This window comes from Saimiri boliviensis, chromosome 2 (genome assembly GCF_048565385.1).
Source record: "Saimiri boliviensis isolate mSaiBol1 chromosome 2, mSaiBol1.pri, whole genome shotgun sequence".
In the NCBI taxonomy this organism is placed as follows: Eukaryota; Metazoa; Chordata; class Mammalia; order Primates; family Cebidae; genus Saimiri; species Saimiri boliviensis.
The window spans coordinates 39,113,103-39,135,812 of record NC_133450.1 but is presented as its reverse complement, the minus strand read 5'-3'; positions in this window follow the sequence as shown (position 1 = coordinate 39,135,812).

Here is a 22,710-nt window from a genome sequence, read left to right as displayed (position 1 = left end):
TGTTTCTAAGGGTTCTGGTAATATTACCTCAAACCCACAGAAGCACGTTAGAAGTCGGTACTCATTCCAGTTTACTCTATTTCCTAAATAGGTGAAAGTACAGAATACAAGCAATGTGGAAAAATTCAAGAAGCTCCAACCCCCTGAATGTTGCTGCTGAGTTTTTCATGACCAGAACGGTAGGCAGAAATCATAGAACGAGGAGGGTGTGGAGGAGGAAGAACTGCAGGCTGAGGTCACCAGGCGCCCCTGAAGGTTCGGGCTGAGCAGAGGTTAGGGGAGCTCCTTGAATTTCCCTTCGGGCAGCATGTTTATTCTCTCTCAGATGTTTTCATAAATAATAAATGAATCCTATGATAAATCAGCCTCTCCTGGGGTTGCAAGAAGGGCAGTGGCTATGCCACCTATGAGGCCAGTCCCAGCCCTGCAGGCTGAGGACCCTGAAGGGACAAAGCTGCATGTATGTTCCAAGGCACCCACACGTCGCTAGAAATGGCAGATAGCCCCGGCATTCTTAACAGGAAATCATTCTTTGCAGAGCTGGGCTGGGGAGAGGCAGCTGAATGAAGAGTGTTCAGTGCTTTCCTATGACACAAGGTCAAGCATGTTTTCAAAGTAAATGGCAGAATTGTTCTTTGCCCATCCGTGGCTAAGTGACACCCGAAGTCTCAGGAGGAATAGTTGGTACCTGTCACAAGACTCCACGCCTTTGTCACATGCTCGTGTCAGTTCCTAAAATGAGAATGTGATGAGGCAGCTCTGCGGTCTTGCCCCTGACCTCTGGCCTACTCCCCTACTTTCACCCCGTTCTCTTCTCTCATGTCAGTTTCACAGATGCCAAATAAAAATCTGATTGATTTCGCACTTGGGATCGTTGGCGGAACAAACTGAAGTTTGTGATCTCTTCCACTTCCTCTCCTACCCTGTGTGTTGAGAAGTTACTCATGTTAAGTCAAATGGACTCCTTTGCGATCCCTTTAGAGAAGGGTTTGCTAAATAAATGAACAAAGTAAAATGTTGTTAAGGGAAGGGAAGATTTAACCCAATTAAAATCATAAATGTGGCGGGGGCACGGCGGCGGGGGGTGGGGGTGGGGCAAGATGGCCAAGAGGAGCCAGCAGGGATTGCAGCTGCCAGCGAATGAGACGCAGAGGGCTAGAGGACCTCGCTATTCCAAACGAGGTGCCAGGTTTGTTTCAGTGGGACTGATAGGGTACTGAAAATAGGCCTGGGGGGGGGGGGGCGAAAGCTGCCCAGGGGGGCAAATCAAGACTGGGGGTGGGGCGCGTCGCCACCCTAAACGTGCAGCTGGCTCGGAGGGTCAGGGGACTTAACCCCCTCCGTGCTCCCTTCGGACCCTGTGCTTACCTCATCCCTCCTGCAACCCACAGTCCTGCCAGACGGTGGGGTGCCATGGGTAGTGGATGTAAATCTGAGCAGCAGCTACCACCAGGCATGGCATGTTGTCTCAGGGACCTGGGTGGGAGTTTCGACTAACGCCAGCAGGACGGACCATCCCACAGACGGAGGCAGAGTTGAAAGCAGGGAAACAGACCATAAGACCCAGCAGGCCCCACCTCCACAGAACTCAAACTGAAGCCCTTGCTAGAGAGCTTGGCAGCAAATACACCAGCTTGACCCCATCCAGGAAGATCCAGCTGGGGAAGGAGAGACGCCATGGGGAAGGCGGGGCCAATCCCACCTGCAAACAAACTCGGGGAAGGACCACCCACCCAACAACCTGGCTGAACCCGAGAGAGCCCAGCAACGCCCTCTACAGGCCAAAAAAGATACAGCTCCAACCTCAACAGAAGAAAAGGTCCACTCAGAGACTCCTCTTGAAATTATTAACTTCGGCTGGGCGCGGTGGCTCACGCCTGTAATCCCAGCACTTTGGGAGGCCGAGGCAGGTGGATCACGAGGTCAAGAGATCCAGACCATCCTGGTCAACATAATGAAACCCCCGTCTCTACTAGAAAAATACAAAAAGTCAGCTGGGCATGATGGCGCCTGACTGTAATCCCACATGCTCAGGAGGCTGAGGCAGGAGAATTGCCTGAAGCCAGGAGGTGGAAGTTGCGGTGAGCCAAGATTGCACCATTGCACTCTAGCCTGGGTAACAAGAGCGAAACTCTGTCTCAAAAAAAAAAAAAAAAAAAAAAAAAAAATCATTAACTTCAAAGATTAAACAGAGATAAATCCGTGAAGATGGGAAAAAACCAGTGCAAAAAGGATGAAACCATCAAAGAACAGAACACCTTTTCTCCTCCCAGGGATCACAACTCCTCACCATCAAGGAAACAAAAAAAGAGAATGAATCTGACGAATTGACAGATGCAGGCTTCAGAAGGTGGGTAATAACAAACTTCTCTGAGTTAAAAGACCATGTTTTAACCCAATGCAAAGAAACTAAGAACCTTAGTTTCTTTTGTCTTTTAACCTTAGAAAAAAGGTTAGATGAAATGCTAACTGGAACAACCAGCTGAGAGAAGAACATAAATGACTTGATGGAGCAGAAAAACACAGCATGAGAACTTTGCAAGGCATACACCAGTTTCAACAGCTGAATCGATCAAGCAAAAGAAATGGTATCAGAGATAGAAGATCAAATCAATGAAATAAAATGAGAAGGCAAGATTAGAGAAAAAAGAGTGAAAAAAATGAACAAAGCCTCCAAGAACTATGGGATTACGTTAAAATAACCTAATCTACACTTGATCGGCGTACCTGAATGTGACAGGGAGAATGAATCAAAGTTGGAAAACACTTTTCAAGATATTATCCAAGAGAACTTTCCCAACCTAACAAGGCAGGCCAACATTCAAATCCAGGAAATACAGAGAACACCGCAAAGATATTCCTCAAGAAGAGCAACCCCAGGGCACATATCGTCAGATTCACCAGGGTTGAAATGAAGGAAAAAGTCCTGAGGGCAGCCAGAGAGAAAGGTCAAGTCATCCGCAAAGGAAAGACCATCAGACTCACAGCAGATCTCTCGGCAGAAACCCTGCAAGCTAGAAGGGAGAAGGGGCCAATATTTAACATCCTTGAAGGAAAGAAGTTTCAACCCAGAATTTCATATCTGGCCAAACTAAGCTTCATAAGTGAAGGAAAAATAAAATCCTTTACAGACAAGCAATTGCTGAGAGATTTCGTTACTACAAGACCTGCCTTACAAGAGCTACTGAAGGAAGTACTAAACAGGGAAAGGAACCACCAGTACCAGCCACTGCAAAAAATGTGACAAATGGTAAAGAATAACAATGCAAGGAAGGAGCCATATCAATTAATGGGCAAAACAACCAGCTAGTAACAAAATGGCATGATCAAATTAAAACATAACAATATTAATGCTGAATGTGAATGGCCTAAATGCCCCGATCAAAAGACACAGACTAGCAATCTGGATAAAAACTGAAGACCTATTGGTGTGCTGTATTCAGGAGACCCATCTCACATGCAGAGACTCATGTAGACTCAAAATAAAGGGATGGAAGAAGATTTACCAAGCAAATAGAGAGAGAAAAAAAGCCGGGGTAGCAATCCTAGTCTCTGATAAAACAGACTTTAAACCAACAAAGATCAAAAGAGACAAAGAGGCTGGGTGCAGTGGCTCACGCCTGTAATCCCAGCACTTTGGGAGGCCAAGGCAGTTGGATCCTGAGGTCAAGAGATCAAGACCATACTGGTCAACATGGTGAAACCCCGTCTCTACTAAAAATACAAAAAAATTAGCTGGGCATGGTGGTGTGTGCCTGTAATCCCAGCTACTCAGGAGGCTGAGGCAGGAGAATTGCTTGAACCCAGGAGGCGGAGGTTGCGGTGAGCCGAGATCGCGCCATTGCATTCCAGCCTGGGTAACAAGAGCAAAACTCCATCTCCAAAAAAAAAAAAAGACAAAGAAAGGCATTATATAATGGTAAAAGGATCAAAAAGAAGAGCTAACTATCCTAAATATGTATGCAGCCAATACAGGAGCACCCTGATACATAAAGCAAGTTCTTAAAGACCTGCAGAGAGACTTAGACTTCCGTATAATAATAGTTGGAGACTTTAACACTCCACTGACAATATTAGACAGATCAACAAGACAGAAAGTCAACAAGGATATCCAGGACTTGAATGCAGATTTGGACCAAGCGGACCTAATAGATATTTACAGGACACTCCACCCCAAATCCACAGAATACACATTCTTCTCAGCATCACATTGCACTTATTCCAAAATTGACCACACAATTGGAAGTAAATCACTCCTCAGCAAATGCAAAAGAATGGAAATCATAACAAACAGTCTCTCAGACCATAGCGCAATCAAATTAGAACTCAGAATTAAGAAAAGCACTCAAAACTGCACAATCACATAGAAACTGAACAACTTGCTCCTGAATGACAAATGGATAAACAATGAAATGAAGGCAGAAATAAAAATGTTCTTTGAAACCAACGAGAATGAAGACACAATACACCAGATCCTAAGGGACACATTTACAGCAATGTCTAGAGGGAAATTTATAGCAATAAATGCCCACATGAGAAACAAGGAAAGATCCAAAATCAACACCCTATCATCAAAATTGAAAGAGCTAGAGGAGCAAAAAAACCAAAAACAAACAAACAAAAAAACTCAAAAGCAAGCAGAAGACAAGAAATAACTAAGATCAGAGCAGAACTGAAGGAGATAAAGACACAAAAAACCCTTCAAAAAATCCAGGATCTGGTTTTTTGAAAAGATCAACAAAATAGACCACTAGTTAGACTAGTAAAAAAAGAAAAGAGAGGAATCGGACAGATGCAATAAAAAACGATAAAGAGGCCGGGTGCAGTGGCTCATGCCTGTAATCCAGCACTTTGGGAGACAGAGGCGGGTGGATCACGAGGTCAAGAGATCAAGACCATCCTGGCCAACATGGTGAAACCCCATCTCTAATAAAAAATACAAAAATTAGCTGAGCATAGTGGTGCGTGCCTGTAGTCCCAGCTACTCGGGAGGCTGAGGCAGGAGAATTGCTTGAACACAGGAGGCAGAGGTTGCAGTGAGCCAAGATTGCGCCACTGCACTCCAGCCTGGTGCCTGGTGACAGAGCGAGACTTTGTCACAAAACAAAACAAAACAAAACAAAACAAAACAAAAAAAGATAAAGGGGAGATCACCACAGATTCCTCAGAAATACAAACTACCATCAGAGATTACTACAAATAACTCTATGCACATAAACCAGTAAATCTGGAAGAAATGGATAAATTCCTGGACACTTGCACACTCCCAAGACTAAGCCAAGAAGAAGTTGAAACCCTGAATAGACAAATAACAAGGTCTGAAGTCTAGGCAGCAATTAATAGCCTACCAACCAAAAAAAGTCCAGGTCCAAATGGGTTCACAGCTGAACTCTACAAGACATACAAAGAGGAGCTGGTACCATTCCTGTTGAAACTATTCCAAACAATATAAAAAGAGAGAATTCTCCCTAACTCTTTCTATGAGACCAACATCATCCTGATACCAAAATCTGGCAGAGACACAGCTAAAAAAGAAAACTACAGGCCAATATCCATGATGAACATGGATGCAAAAATCAATAAAATCAATAAAAATACTGGCAAACCGAATTCAACAGCACATTAAAAAGCTTATCCACCATGATCAAGTAGGCTTCATCCCAGGATTGCAAGGCTGGTTCAACATACGCAAATCTATAAACATAATTCACCACATAAACAGAACCAAAGACAAAAACCACATGATTATCTCAATAGATGCAGAGAAGGCCTTCAACAAAATTCAGCAGCCCTTTCTTTATGCTAAAAACCCTCAATAAACTAGGTATCAATGGAATGTATCTTAAAACAATAAAAGCTATTTACAACAAACCTACAGCCAATATCATACTGAATGGGCAAAAATCAAAAGCATTCTCTTTAAAAACTGGCACTAGACAAGGATGCCCTCTCTCACCACTCCTATTCATGATAGTATTGGAAGTTCAAGCCAGAGCAATTAGGCAAGAAAAAGAAAGGGCATTCAATTAGGAAAAGAATTCAAATTGTCCCTATTAGCAGACAACATGATCGTATATAGAGAAGACCCCATCGTCTCAGCTCAAAAACTCCTTAAGCTGATAAGCAACTTTGGCAAAGTCTTAGGATACAAAATCAGTGTGCAGAAATCACAAGCATTCCTATAAACCAATAACAAACAGAGAGCCAAATCATAAGTGAACTCCCATTTACAATTGCTACAAAGAGAATAAAATACCTAGGGACCCAACTAACAAGGAGGTAAAAGGTCTCTTCAAGGAGAACTACAAACCATTGATCAAGGAAATAAGAGAGGACACAAACAGATGGAAAAACATTCCATGCTCATGGTTTGGAAGAATCAATATTGTGAAAATGGCCATGCTCCCCAAAGTAATGTATGGATTCAATGCTATCCCCATCAAGCTACCACTGACCTTCACAGAACTGGAAAAAACCGCCTTAAACCTCATATGGAACCAAAAGAGAGCCTGCATAGCCAAGACAATCCTAAGCAAAAAGAAGAAAGCTGGAGGCATCACGCTACCTGACTTCAAACTATACTACAAGAGTACAGTAATCAAAACAGCATAGTACTGGTACCAAAACAGAGATATAGACCAACGGAATAGAACAGAGGCCTCAGAAGCAAGGCCACACATCTACAACCATCTGATCTTTCACAAACTGGACAAAAACAAGCAATGGGGAAAGGATTCCCTGTTTAATAAACGGTGTTGGGAAAACTGGCTAGCCATATGCAGGAAGCTGAAGCTGGACTCTTTCCTTACACTTTATAAAAAATTAACTCCAGATGGATTAAAGATTTAAACATAAGAACACACACCATAAAAACTCTAGAAGAAAACCTAAGCAAAACCACTCAGATCATAGGCACAGGCAAGGACTTCATAACTAAAACATCAAAAGTAAAACACCAAAAGTAATGGCAACAAAAGCCAAAATAGACAAATGGGACCTAATTAAACTTAAGAGCTTCTCACAGCAAAAGAAACAATCAGAGTAAACCATCAACCAACAGAATGGAAAAAAAATTTCACAATCTACCCATCAGACAAAGGGCTAATATCCAGAATCTACAAAGAACTAAAGCAGATTTACAAGAAAACAAACAAACCTATTCAAAAGTGGGTGAAGGATATGGACACTTTTCAAAAGAAGACAAATATGTAGCCAACAAACATATGAAAAAATGCTCATCATCATTGGTCATTAGAGAAATGCAAATCAAAACCACATTGAGATACCATCTTCATGCCAGTTAGAATGGCGATCATTAAAAAATCTGGAGACAACAGAGGCTGAAGAGGATGTGGAGAAATAGGAACACTTTTACACTGTTGGTGGGAGTATAAATTAGTTCAACCATTGTGGAAGACAGTGTGGTGATTCCTCAAGGATCTAGGAATAGAAATTCCATTTGACCCAGCAATCCCATTACTGGGTATATACCCAAAGGATTATAAATTGTTCTATTGTAAAGACACATACACACGTGTGTTCATTGCAGCACTGTTTACGATAGCAAAGACCTGGAACCAACCCAAAGGCCCATTGAAGATAGACTGGACCAAAAAAATGTGGCACATATACATTATGGAATACTATGCAGCCATAAAAAATGATGAGTTTGTGTCCTTTGTAGGGACATGGATGAACATAGAAACCATCATTCTCAGCAAAGTAACACAAGAACAGAAAAGCAAACACTGCATGTTTTCACTCATGGGTGGGTGATAAACAATGAAAACACTTGGGCACAGGGAAGGGAACAACAATCACAGGGCTAGATGGCAGGGTGGAGAGGAGAGGGGACAGTGGGGGGGGGGTGGGGAGGATGGGGAGGGATAACACCGGGAGAAATGCCTGATGTAGGCGATGGTGGGAGGGGGAGGATGGAGACAGCAAACCACCATGGCATGTATGTACCTATGCAACAATCCGGCAGGATGTAGGATGTGCACATGTACCCCAGAGCCCAAATACAATTAAAAAATAATAATAATAAATGTACTAAAAAGACTTTAAATCAGGTTGATGTGTGAGTACTTGGTGATTCATAGGGTTTTTTTTCTATTTTTAAAAATTATGGCCAATCTCCAACTGACTAACACAATGCTGAGAAAGATTATGCATTAAAAAAAAAAAGGAAGGAAGGAAAAGAAAAAAGGTTATAACTGAGTTCATTTAGAACAAGCACTGTGATTGATTAGCAATGTCTGCCCTGGGCTTCATAGGCCAGGTAGGTATTTGCTTCCTTGATAATGCTCAAATCCCTTTTAGAAACAGAGATACATAGAAAACAAAAAGGCCTGGCGTGGTGGCTCATGCCTGTAATTCCAGCATTTTGGGAGGCTGAGGCCAGCAGATCACCTAAGGTCAGGAGTTCAAGACCAGCCTGGCCAACATGGTAAAACCTTGTCTCTACTAAAAATACAAAAATTAGCTAGGCATAGTGGTACACATCTGTAGTCTCAGCTAGTTGGGAGGCTGAGGCAGGAGACTTGCCTGAACCCAGGAGGTGGAGGTTGCAATGAGCCGAGATAATACCACTGCACTCCAGCCTGGGTGACAGAGTTAGACTCTGTCTCACAAAGAAAACAAAAATCAAACAAACAACAACAAAAATAGAATGAAAGAAAATAGCATTAAGTAAGCATTTATTATGTTCTGGACCTATGCTAGGTACTTTAAATAAATATTTTATTTTTTTTTTGAGACAGGGTCTCACTCTGTCACAGCACACTGTAGCCTTGACCTGCTGGGCTCGAGTGACCTCCCACCTCAGCCTCCTGATTAGTTGGGACCACAGGTGTACACCACCATGCCCAGCTAATTTTTCTATCTTTTGTAGAGATGGGTTTTTGCCATGCTGTCCAGGCTGGTCTTAAACTCCTGGGCTCAAGCCATCCACCCAACTCAGCCTCCCAAAGTGCTAGGATGACACGCGTAAGCCACTGTGCCCATCCTGATTCTTATGGTACTTTGAAAAGTGGTGGTAAATACAGGTTTCGTTGGGTCCAAAGTCCACATTGTTTTGATGAAAATACAATGGAACACTACTGGCACTACATTAAAATAATCATTAATTTGGGGTTCAGTATGCATGGGAACACTTTCAATGAACATAGTGGAGATACAGTGGAGTAATAAAAATGTTAATACTCAATTCACAAGAAGACAAGAAAAGGAAAAAAAAAGAACAAAGAAAAAAATGTGACAAATGGAAAACTAGCAAAATGGTAGCTTTAAATCCAGCATTCCATAATTACCTTACATGTACACAGTCTGAATCATCCTAGTTTGAAGGAAGAGGTTGTCAGATTGAATATAAAAGACCTAGACCCAACTAGAGCTGCCTATAAAGACAAAAAGATCAAAAATAAAAGGATGGGGAGGGATAAAATATGCCGACCTTAATCAAAAGAATGCTGGAGTAGATTTCAAAACAAGGAATATTGCAAGGGTTAGTGGATTCCTCAAGAAGGTCTAATCCTAAATGTGTATGTACCTAACAATACAGTCTCAAAGCACATAAAATAAAAACTGATAGCAATGAAGGAGGAAATGGAAAAACCCATAATTATAGATGGAGATATCAACAGAATAAGTACACAAAGCAGGCAGAAAAATAGTGAGTCTAGAGAAGACCTAAAGAGCCCTATCAGCCAACTTAACCTAACTGACATTTATTTATAGGACATTCTACCCAACCACAGTAGATACTCATTCTTTTCAAACGCACAAAAAATATACCCCACTATAATTTGGGCCATAAACAAACATTAGTGAATTTAAAAGAACTGAAATCAAAGTACGTTCTCTGATCACTATGGAATTAAACCAGAAATCAACCAGAGAAAGATATCAAAAATCCATTAGTATTTGGAAATTAAACAATATACTTCCAAATACTCCATGGGCCAAAGAAGAAATCACAAGGGAAATTAGAAAATATTTGCATTGAATAAAATAGCCAAAATGCTGACATTTTACAAAATCCACCTGGTCTGAATTAGTATGGTTTACCTACAGGTTAAAAGCAATGTGCGACTGTGGCAATTTTATTAAAATAGGAGCAAGTAACTGCGCTCTCAGCCTCTAAAATAAAGAGCAGATGGATAATGCCTATAGGACACCCTCTCCTTTCTCTTCCCCTCTTCCTGCATCCCTGGTTCTGTCCAGGTTTCAGTTCATAAGTGCATTTTTGTGAACACATACAATGGAACTCACGCCAAACATCATTCCAGTGTTAGGTATTTCTGGGAAAGCATTCTACCCACAATAAAATCAATTTGCAGTAAACCGAGAGGCAGAAGGGTCTCTTCTCAAGGAGCAGGAGTTAGCTGACACACTGGCTCTGAGCAAACCTCTGTAGAGAGCCAGAGGCCTGCAGGAAATTGATTCCATCGCCATGGGTGAGACGGCCAGTACCGGGCTTAAACACCAGGAAAAACTAACCTAGATATGAGAACATATAGATTCCATGTTAACAGCAATAATAACATTTATGTACTGCTTATGCTGTTCCAGGGATTATTTCTTTAATCTTTACAGCAACTTATGAGATAGGCCCGTTCTGCAGAGGGGAGATGAGGCAAAGTGAGTTAAAAACATTTCCCGGGCTTTCACAGCCCCAGGGCAGGGATCTCACTGAGGCAGGCTGCTCTAGCGGCTGAGCGGCTTCAGTGGTTCTATGTTTAAATACACCGTCTCAATGAATCTCACCAGAGGGAGGCCTTACGATTGAATCGGGGTAGTGGATGCTGAAGAGTTGCCAGTGCCTGCACAGGTGAGCTCATACAGATACCAGGGAGGTTAGGTGACTTGCCCATGGCTGTTAATGGCAGATTTCAAGCTAGAAATCAACCCTTACAAACCCCAGTCGACTGTCCTTTTCCCCACATGACACTGCCTCCCTCACTGGATGCCCCAGAAGAGTCATTCATATTCCTTGTGACCTGGTGTACACAACTTCCAAAGCACCAAAGTGATCAGCTATAGGTGCAGGTGTGGGTACAATGAGCAGAGCAGAGGCATTATTACTGGGGCACAGTATTAGCACAATTCTCAGAGCTGGCTGGCATAGGGGAGAGGGAAGGGACAGGGAATTACTGGAGTATGTGGTTCCACATCATATGGATCTGGTCAGAGAGGCTTCAGTCACGCATATGAGCTGCATGATCTCGTTAAGTTACTTAACCCCTCTTCGCCTGTCTCTTCATCTGCAAAACTGGGATTAGTAAGCCTCATAGCGTCACTGTGAGTATTAACATGGCTGCTGCACATAAAGCACCTAGTCTAGTGCCTGGCACATAGGAAGTGCAAAAGCAATGTTGGCTCACATTTTCCAGGAGTTGCTTCTTTGGTCTGCCTAGGAAGTAATTGCTTACTTAAGGGTACATTCCTCCGGATTGAAAATGAAACCAAGTTTTTCTCTTCTCTCCATTACGTTCTTGAGAGTGGTTGTTTCTACCCTATATCTTCACCAGGTGCCCACCAGCTTCAGCTTAGAGACATTTGCCAGTGGGGACCTGTCCCCACAGTCCAGCTTTGTGCTTTCAGCACACACCCAGCGTCTAGGGAATTCCTCCTTGGATCCAGAAAGGGTGTGTCTTGCAATGGATTCTTTCCAAAGCTCAGAAGTGGGAGGACTCCATGGAACACTTTATAGAATACACATGTTCAATATATGTATTTGTCAGAGGGGAGAAGGGTGGTGAAAGAAGCCGCTTGATTTTTGCTTTCTAGTTTTGAACATTCCGCTTCTTCTAGAGTGAGGTAGGACTTCATTTGAAGTTTTTAGGGAGAGTGTCTCTAGAGTCTTCCTTGAGATCTGCAGGGGTTTTCCTTAATGTTCCGGCTCCTTCCATTGAAAGCATCTAAACGTGCCCACTGGACCAATTGAAATGCTGGAATCCTTCTCCTTGAACCAAAATGCCAAGAATGAACCCTTGGTAATATGTATCAAGAGCCTTAGAAAGATTCACATTCCACAGTGACGCTTTGTGTGTGTGAAGATAGCTTAAGTATATATACACATACTTTATTTTGAGATGCAGTTTAGCATAGTGAACAAGAACATGATGGCTATCTAGTTAGCTGGAAGGTTATGTCCCAAAATGTTAATGATGGTTTTGTCAAGGTGATGAAATTATAGACAATTTTTTTTCTTTTCATGTATCTAAATTTTTCTACCAAAAGAATCACTTGGGTAATTTATCCTAAGAAAATAGCCACTTATTCTGACAAAGATATTTTAAAAGCATTATTTATGGAGAAAACGATAAACAACAGAAATATTCACCAACGGAGAATTACTTAACTTAGGTATGGCTCATTCATAAAATGACATATAGTGCATCCATAAAAAATGACAGTTACAAAGAATGTTTAGTATTGTGGGGAATATTCATAATCTAACGTTAAATAAAAAACACAGAATTTAGAACTATATATAATGATATACTCAACAGAATGGCTAAAATATAAAAGACTGGCTATCTCAAGTTTTGGTGACAGTGTGAAGGAACTGGAATGCTCATATATGACTGATGAGACTGCACAATGGTACAAACACTTTGAAAGACACTTTGACTTTACACGTATATAAGTTTAAACATACACATCCTTTATGATTCAGAAACTCCACTGCTAGGTATTTGCTCAAGAGAAATGAAGACATGTCCACACAATGACTTGTTCATAGTAGCTTTATTCATAATGGCCCCAAACTGGAAACAACCTAAATGTCTATCAACAGGTGAATGAATAAACTGTGTTGTAACAATACAATGGAACACTACTGAGTAATCAAGAGGAATGAACTACTTAGACCTGAAACAACGTGTATGAGCCTCAGAAACATTACGCAGAGTGGCAGAAGCAGACACAAAGGAATGCATGCTGTATAATTCCATGTACATAAATATTAGGGGCCAGGTGCAGTAGCTCACATCTGTAATCCCAGCAGTTTGAGAAGCTGAGGCAAGTGGATCACCTGAGGTCAGGAGTTCAAGACCAACCTGACCAACATGGAGAAACCCCGTCTCAACTAAAAATACAAAATTAGCCAGGTGCAGTGGTGGGCACCTGTAATCCCAGCTACTTGGGCAGCTGAGGCAAAAGAATTGCTTGAACCCGGGAGGCGGAGGTTGCAGTGAGCCAAGATCATGCCATTGCACTGGGCAACAAGAGTGAAACTCCGTCTCAAAAAAAGAAAGAAAAAGAAAAAAGAAATACTAGGAAAACAAATATAATCTATAGTGCCAGAAAGCTGATCAGTGGCTGGCTGGAGCTGGGGATTGAGAGAATTGACTGAGAAAGGGCATCAGGGAACTTTCTGGGGTAATGGAAATATTCTATAGATCTTGCTTGTGGTAGTGGTTCTGTGAGTGCATAAAGAGATATTCTTTGTCACTATTTACAATATGGCTAAGTAAAAGATATTTAGTAGGCTGGGTGCAGTGGCTCACGCCTGTAATCCCAGCACTTTGGGAGGCTGAGGTGGGTGGGTCACGAGGTCAGGAGTTCGAGACTAGCCTGACCAACATGGTGAAACCCCGTCACTATTAAAAAATCCAGAAATTAGCCAGGCATGGTGGTGGGCACCTGTAATCCCAGCTACTCAAGAGGCTGAGGCAGGAGAATCACTTGAACCCAGGAGGCAGACGTTGCAGTGAGCCAAGATTGCACCACTGCACACCAGCCTGGCGGATAGAGCAAGACTCTGTCTCAAGAAAAAAAAAGATATTTGGTGTATGTGTGTGTGCATCTATATGCTACAGTTTGGATGTTTGTTCCCCCCAAAACTCATGTTGAAATTTGATCCCCAGTGTTGGAGGTGGGGCCTCATGGGAGGTGTCTGGGCACAGGGAATGGATCCCTCATGAATGTCTTGGCGCCATCTCTGTCCTTAAGGTAATAAGTGGGTTCTTGCTCTATTAGTGCCTTTGAGAGCCTGGCACTCCCCACCATAACCCCCTTGCTTGCTTTCTGGCTGTGTGATCTCTGCACACGCCAGATCCCCTTTGCCTTCCACCATGACTGGAAGTTTCCTGAAGCCCTCACCAGAAGCAGATAATGGCTCCATGCTTCTTGTACAGCCTGAAGAACGCTGAGCCAAATAAAGCTCTCTTCTTTGTCAGTTGCCCAGCCTCTGGTCTTCCTTTATAACAACACGCAACAGACTAAGACAATAAACATATATACATACACATATGACATGAGATCTCAATTTTGAAAATATAAAGGGAGGCAGAAAAAGAGCAGCAGGGGCGTATTTACTGAAAGGTCTCTAGCTTATGCAGTTACAAGAGATTAAACAATTAGTTTAATACTTTTCTGTTTTTTTTTCCTAGATTTTCTTCCATGAACAACTATTAATATGTTAGCAAACACAATCTTAAAACATTTAAATTCTTATTTAAAAATTATTTTTATCTTTAAAATTTTTTAAGGACTATTTGTTGATACATATCATAGAGAAGGGTTAAAAAGAGGCAGGGCTGGGTGCGTTGGCTCATGCCTGTAATCGCAGCATTTTGGGAGGCTGAGATGGGAGGATTGCTTGAGCTCAGAGTTTGAGACCAGCCTGGGCAACATAGTAAGACTCCCCTCTCTACAAAATATTTAAAAATTACCTAGGCATAGTGCTACAGGCCTGTAGTCCCAGCTACTGAAGAGGCTGAGGTGAGAGGATCACTTGAGCCCAGGAGGTTGAGGCTGCAGTTGAGCCATGATCACACCACTGCACTACAGCCTGGGTAACAGAGCAAGACCCTGCCTCACAAAAAGGCAGGGTTGGGGAGGCAGTGGGCACCTTGTTCCCTGGTTAACTGACTATCTCTCTTTACCAAGGCACTGAACTCCCTGGCAACCAAAGCGTGTGAGAAAAGAACCCCATAATGCTGAATAATGCGTCTCAGCAAGTGGGTGCCTCCTAAGAATTTAGAGGGTGTAGATGAGGTCAGCACATTTTGCCCAAGTATCCTGCTGAGATCACTGAGCCCTCACTATGGGCAGGGCCCTAACCCAGGACCTTCAGGGAGGTGGAGCTAAAGGGACTTCTGGGTGGGCCCTCTGGGAAGCCTGACCTAAAGGAGCTCTGTGAGGACCACCTCCTCTCTCCAGGGTGTGTGCCACCCAGTCACATGGGCAAAAGGAGACAGACACCCTAGAGTCTCACTCCATGGGCTGGATGTCACTGGGAAGGACTTCTTTTCAGAGGGACACTCCCAAAGCTGGCACCCCGCTATGGCCATCACCCTCTTTGAACTCCAACATGGTGGGGGCCACAACTTCTTTTCAGTACCTCCCACTCCCATTGCTTCTGTATGTGAAGGTGACCAATGACTACTTTTACTGAATTAGGTCATTTTTTAAAAGTCGACTTTGTGGGACAAAGGGAAAGGAGCCATTTCTCTTGATAGAGGGTGCTGATGCCAAAGCCATGGCTGAGGGCAGGAACCATGACCCTATTCTTCTCCCAGGGGTGAGCAATCTGTGGACGTTCCCGTGCCATCCTTGCGAAAGATCGTGAAGTCGTTCAAACCGTTCTTTGTCCCAAATATGAGCAGTTGCTTCTTTACTCACTTCCCGCCCTTGCTTCTTCATCCAGGAGATGGTTTTCACCCAGACCAGTTACTCCGGAGCATGTCTCCAGCTTGGCCAAACCATCACAGAGAACGAGCCATTCTGGTTGAAACCTGGCTCGTCTTGTCAAACGATCTTCACAGCGGCTTGCTTTGTATTTCCGAGCCACACTCTCTGGCTTTCTTCTAACTTCCCTGCACTGAGAAGAGAGCTGAGGAAACTTGGCATTGCCATTCCCTGTGGACCTGCCACCCACCACGGGAAATGGATGTGGCACTGAGAAACCAGGCTCGCCCTGCCCACAACACATAATTATTGGTTTTACTATTTGGATGGTTTAATCCAGTGCCAGGTCTCTTGTTCTTGAAGGAGCCAGGACATAATCCCCTGTCCTTTCTTCCAAAGCAAACCCAGGAGCCTTTATTCTCTGGGCTGATTTCCTTTGACGAGGTTTTCCTGGCTTTCTTCACTCACCGCGGGCACTAATTACGGCCCACACCCGCTTCCATCTGTTGTGGTTTCTGAGCTAGGAATGGAAGTGTAGTTGGATGTTTTATCATCACTTTGCAACATGGGCCTAAAAAAGCACACCCTTCCCTGTAATTTCCACTCCTCTGGGCTTCTGTTCAGCTTTGGTTTTTGCTGAAACAGCACATTAAGCAAAGAATAGACAAGATATGGGCCCTTCTCAGAAGTGCCACCCACCTCCCTATCTTATCAGAAGAGTCAATCAAATGAGGGAGCCAGTTTCCATCTTTAATCATCCATCCATCAACAAGGAAGCAGATATTTACCCCATACCTGCCAAGATGCCAAGAGGCCGTGGGAGGTTCGCAAAGGTGGAGACCCGCCCTCTGCCCCAGGTAGTTCACCACCTAGACTGTGCAGTCAGAACATATTCTCAGCACAGACCCATGTAGCTGATCAAGAACAGATCAATAATCAACCCAAGAGAAGACGTACAGCAATATGGAATTCAGTTTGTTGCATATACAGTGGGCAGCTCTGCAACCTCAGTTTGAGGTTGCTGTGGCCTGGAGGGCTCATGGAGGAGAATCAGAAGAGCTCTTTGAACTGAGTCTTAAAAATCAAGGAAGAGGCTGGGCGTGGTGGTTCACGCCTGGACTCCCAGTACTTTTGGGAAGGCAAGGCAGGAGGATAACTTGTAATCAGGAGTTTGAGACCAGCCTGGGCAACACAGTGAGACCTTGTCTCTACAAAAAAAAATTTTTTTTTTAAATGAGCCAGGCATGGTGGCATGCACCTGTCACCCTGGCTACTCAGGAGGCCGAGGTGGGAGGATCACTTGAATCCAGGAGTTCAAGGTTGCAGTGAACTATGATCATGCCACTGTACTCCAGCCTGGCGGACAGACCTTATCTTTGGGAAAAAAAAAAAATTAAGGAAGAGTTATTCAAGAAAGGAAGGAAAACAATCAAGCTGTTCTATACTGTGTGAAAGTGACAGTGAGCTGAACCCTTCCAGGGACTGACGCTGTGGTCCCTTCCTTTACTTTGAAATGCTTCCTAACTTTCTCCTTCAACTGGTTTAACTAAATAAGAGAATCCTGTTAGGCTGCAGGCCTACCCCTAAATCAAGAGACGATTTGAGCTCCTGACGGTGAAGGAGTCCCTAAGTCGCAGTTTCCCCATGCTGGCCCCAAGTGACCCAATACAGGCATATATAGTTGCAGAAAGAAGAATACCTCATTTCAGAAGCTGGGGTGAAGTGAGGGATTGGACAGAGGGTGAGCCAAAGGCTAGTCGGGTGGAAGGTGAGGGGTAGAGGGAGACCCCAGAAAAAGCTGCCAAAGAACGCTGAAGATCAGTGCAGAGACTCTGGTGGGCTTGAGGAGGTCCGGCAACAGGCTGCTCTGTCTGTCTTGTAGGTGGGGGCAGAAAGGCAAATGGAAGAGAAGAATCCAGAGCTGATCTGCCCCACCCTCTGTGTTTCATGTTGAGCCTCTGTAATCCAATAGTAAGATGCTCCCTAAGGTGACAGACTACCTCTCCCAGCTTTCACTGCTACAGGGATTTCATAGTTTTAACTCTGTGTTTGCAGGGAAAATAACAGGAAGGACATGTGTGGTGAGCTCTGTGGCCTTGGGTCCTTTGTCAGTCTCAGTGTCTCTGAGGTGCTTCCTTGCTTTTGACCTGGTGTCCCCACCGGGGCCAACCCAGGAGCCAGCTGTTGCCTCAGCTCACCAGCTTCTCCTCCCTGACACTCCTGGCTTCACTTTCTCTTTTCGATCCCTATGCTAACAACAGCCCAGGCAAGTCGGGAGTACTACCGGGCCTGCCCAGGCCCTTCTTCTGGACCCGAAGCAGGAGGGAGAAAGAGGCAGCAGCCCAGCACGTGTGAGGGGTGAAGCCAGAGGACACCAGAAGTGCCCCTCCAGACCTGCTCTGTGAGGGCTTCTGCCAGGTTGAAGGGCTGCTCAGGAAAGCACACACCTGAGCCGGTGGCCCTAGGGCTGTCAGCCTGCCTGGGAGCGGGGAGCCACGATCGTTTGGTTTTAGTGTGGGAGTTGCCTTTTATTTTTACCTGCGGATGTATCCATCTGGATTGTATAACAACTCTAAGAGGACAGGTGTAGTCTTCACCACTGATACGGGTTGGCTGTGTCCCTACCCAAATGTCATCTTGAACTGTAGCTCCCATAATCCCTACGTTGTGGGAGAAACCTGGTGGGAGGTAACCGAGTCTCAGGAGTGGTCACCCAAATGCTGCTGTTGCTTGATAGTGAGTGAGTTCTCATGAGATCTGATGGTTTTTAAGGGTTTTTTCCCCACTTTTGCTTGGCACTTCTCCTTGCTGCCACTATGTGAAGGACGCGTTTGCTTCCCTTTCTGCCATGACTGTGAGCTTCCAGAGGCCTCCCCAGACATGCTGAACCGAGTCAATTAGACCTCTTTCCTTTATAAATTACCTAGTCTCAGGTATGTCTTTATTAGCAGCATAAGAATGGACTAATACAACCACTATCAGGAAGAAGCATCATAATGGCACTTTCAGGGGGAGATGCCCAGTGAGGCTTTCTTCAAATGAAGAGAGAATATAAGCTTCAAGAAGGCAGATGGGTAGGGGGTGAACTGCTATTTTATTTATTGCTGTAACTTCTAGTCTGGGGTGGGTATCCCAGCCACTGTGCCATGTTAGAAGCATGATAAGGGGCGGAGAGAAACAGTCTTTACTGTTCCTATAGGTGTAAAAACCACTTAAAGTTGCTTTGTTGGGAGTATTGGAGACCTATGTGCTTGTCACATAGTAGATACTAAGTAAAAAAAAAAAAAAGGAAAAAATACATATTTTACTGAATTAAGTAAGTATTTATCCTGATCTAGGCTAGAAGCCGTTTTATAAGGTTATGATCTGGGGAGAGTCATACCAAATTTTTGCAGAGCCTGAATTCCAGATGACTCCATCCACTTAACATTTACTGAGTACCTACTATATGCTGGGCACAGTAATAGATGTTTGGGATACAAAAATGAATCAGATATGAACCCTGTCTTCAAGAGGGCCACAAGAGACTTTTAAACTAAGGAAAGACGGGGAAAAAGTGTTGCAGGAGTTGGGCAGAATCAGAGAGGTTGTTCAGAGAAGTGGGTGAAAGCATGGGTCCTAGCCTCAGACAGATGAAGTTTTAAATATTCACCTAAGCCTAAATTTTCTTATCTGTAAAGAGGGATAATAATCGTTTCTGTTTATTGTAAAGGTTGTTGTGAGGATTAAATGAGCTAGTACGTGAAGCTCACTCTGCACAGGGCATGGCTTGCAATAAACACAGTAAATACAAAGGGTTCTGATATGGTTTGGCTCTGTGTCTCCACCCAAATCTCATCTCCAACTGTGATCCCCTCATGTCGAGGGAGGGACCTGTAATCCCCATGTGTCAAGGGAGGATGGTAATTGGATCATGGGGGTGGTTCCCCTATGCTGTTCTTTTGATAGTGAGTGAGTTCCCAAGAGTTATAATGGTTTTATAAGTGTTTGGAAGTTCCTTCTTCACTCTTCTCTCTCCTACTGCCTTGTGAAGAAGGTGCCTGCTTCCCCTTCCACCATGGTTGTAAGTTTCCTGAGGCCTCCCCAGCCATATGGAACTGTGAGCCAATTAAATCTCTTTCCTTTATAAATTACCCAGTCTCGGCTGGGCATGGTGGCTCACACCTGTAATCCCAGCACTTTGAGAGGCCAAGGTGGGTGGATCACCTGTGGTTAGGAGTTCCAGACCAGCCTGGGCAACATGGTGAACCCTGTCTCTACTAAAAATACAAAAATTAGCCAGGTGTGGTGGCTCATGCCTGTAATCCCAGCTACTCTGGAGGCTGAGGCAGGCGAATACCTTGAACCCGAGTCAGACTTTGCAGTGAGCTAAGATTGCACCACTGTGCTCCAGCCTGGGCAACAAGGGCAAAACTCTATCTAAAATACACACACACACACACACACACACACACACACACACACACACACACCCCAGTCTCGGGCAGTTCTTTATAGCAGTGTGAGAATGGATTACTACAGGTGCCACAGAGCAGGATGTTTCACATGGGGAGGCAGTGGTCACAAAAGACTCCTTAGTGGAGGACTCAAGCAAAGTCTTCAAGGATGAGTAGATGTTGGTCAAGTAGGCAGAGAGGAAGAGTGTGTTAGGTGGGATGGTGTTGAGGACAATGATACACAGTGCTTCTATGTCCAGCAGATGTAGGAGCCCCAGGAGGCCACTGGGGGAGTGCGCAGTGCAGAAGCTGCCATGACTTGGGTACCCCCTACCCAACACAGCCACTGGCACCTTCCACTCCTCTCCATGGGGTCTCTGTCGTGTCACCTATGCATTTAGAGCACCCCGAGCCACTGCACAGAGCCCTAGCATACGCCTCAGCTATATCCTCAAGCACACAGAAGATATACATACAGTTAGCAATGGAAGGGGACCATTTGCGAGCTGTCAGTCTGCAGGAGGGCGAGGCCAAACACTACCTGAAACTGCTTTGGGGCCAGCCTCTGTTCTAAGCATTTTGCCTATATTAACTCCTTTAACCCTCAAATTGAACCACCAAGATAGGTACTGTTATTTGTTCCATTTTATCATTGGGAAAACAAAGGCACAGGGAGGTTAAGTAATTTGCTTGAGGTCGCACAGCTAGAAAATGGTAGAGGGAGGCTTAAAGACAAGGCAGTCTAGTCCAGAGGTGGGGCTTCTAGTCACCACATTACGCTGGAAGCATGATGGGGTAGAGAGTCACAGTGTTTACTGTTTCTGTGGGTGTAAATATCACTTAAAGTTGCCTTGTCAGGAGAACTGGAGACCTACATACAGCTAAACCTCTTCAGTTTTAGGGTCCTGGAGACTGAAAATCTAAAGACCATCTGCACACAAAGGTTGCAAATGTAATTCTCGGGGGATGTGTGTCCCCTGAAGCCTACCGACGGACCCTACAGGCCTATGAACTTGAGGTTAATGGGTGTGAGGTTTCCAGTGTGGCTGGGAGATGGGGGTGGGGGAGAGAAGTGGGCTTGCTGGAGAGGACGAAGCAGGAGGCAGAGTGGTTCTGAGGCCAGGGACAGGCCCAGCTGAGCACGGATGATGTGCCGGCCAGGCTGGCTGTGACTGCGTGCTGCCCAGCTCACTGCTTAGTGCTCTGGAGATGAGAGTACTTGGCTTCAACTCGGAATCATCTCTTGCTATTTCTTTACATGTTTTTGCAAGAAAGAAGTCTTAATTTGGAATGATTCACCAACATCTTATAAATCAGGAGATACACAAAACAGACTTCAAGGAGCTATAGAAACCCACAGAGACACAGAAGCTATAAACATGAAATGTTTCCAAGGGCCCTGTAGCAAGGCCTACCTCACATGCAGAGAAAATTAAAAAAAAAAAAAATCAACTTTTTAAGAGACAGGGAGATTCGAAATCTAGCTAATACATGCATGGCTGTTTCCTTTTTTAATAAAAGGAATCAAGGTAATACATATACAGGATTAAAAAGTAAGAAATTTGGAAAGTCCAGCAATAAAATCCAATAGCTGTGTCTCTCCCCAGTTGAAGTCCCAAACTCTAAAGGTCACTACTTTTTCTTGTTCTGTTTTTACCGCTTCTGGGAGCTACCTCCTTACCTCTAAAGAATATGCTTACCTTCTGTTGTTCTGCTCTGACAGACTAGGATTTAGATATGTCACCACCCTGTGACCCCACATTTCTTCAGAGCTAAATTTTTATTTTTTGCTCTATTACATTGGTTAAGAATGTAACTTTGAGGCCAGGCACCGTGGCTTATGCCTATAAACCCAGCACTTTGGGAAGCCAAGGCAGGCGGATCATGAGGTCAAGAGATCAAGACCATGCTGGCCAACATGGTGAAGCCCTGTCTCTACAAAAAATACAAAAATCAGCTGGGTGTGGTGGCACAGGCCTGTAATCCTAGCTACTCTGGAGGCTGAAGCAGGAGAATCGCTTGAACCAGGGAAGCAGAGGTTGCAGTGAGCTTAGTTTGCACCACTGCACTCTAGCCTGGTGACAGAGTGAGACTCTGTCTCAAAAAAAAAAAAAAAAAAAATGTAGCTTTGAAATGCAGTTGGCCCTCTACCTGTGTGTTCCAAATCCTTGGGCTCAATCATACAGATCAAAAATATTTGAGAAAAAAATGGCATCTCTACTGAACACATATAGACTTCTTCTCATTATCCTCTAGAGTATCACAGCTATTTACATAGCATTTACATTCTATTAGGTACTATAAGTAGCCTAGAGATGATTTATGTGGAAAGATTTATGATTTATAGGGGAAGACTGCATGAGTTACATGCAAACACTACACTGTTTTATATCAGGGACTTGAGTATCTGCAGATGTTGGTATCTCTGGAGGGTCCTGGAACCAATCTCCCATGGATACCAAAGCAAAATTGTATGTATACTTCAGTCTCTATCTCTTGTTCATTCCGTTTTTGCAAATTTCTCATTTCCCTACTTTATCGATGAGAAAAGGAGGTTCAGAAAGATCATCCCTTACCCAAGGCCACACAGTTGGTAAATGGCAGAGCTGGATACAAGCCTAGGTCAGCCCCTACA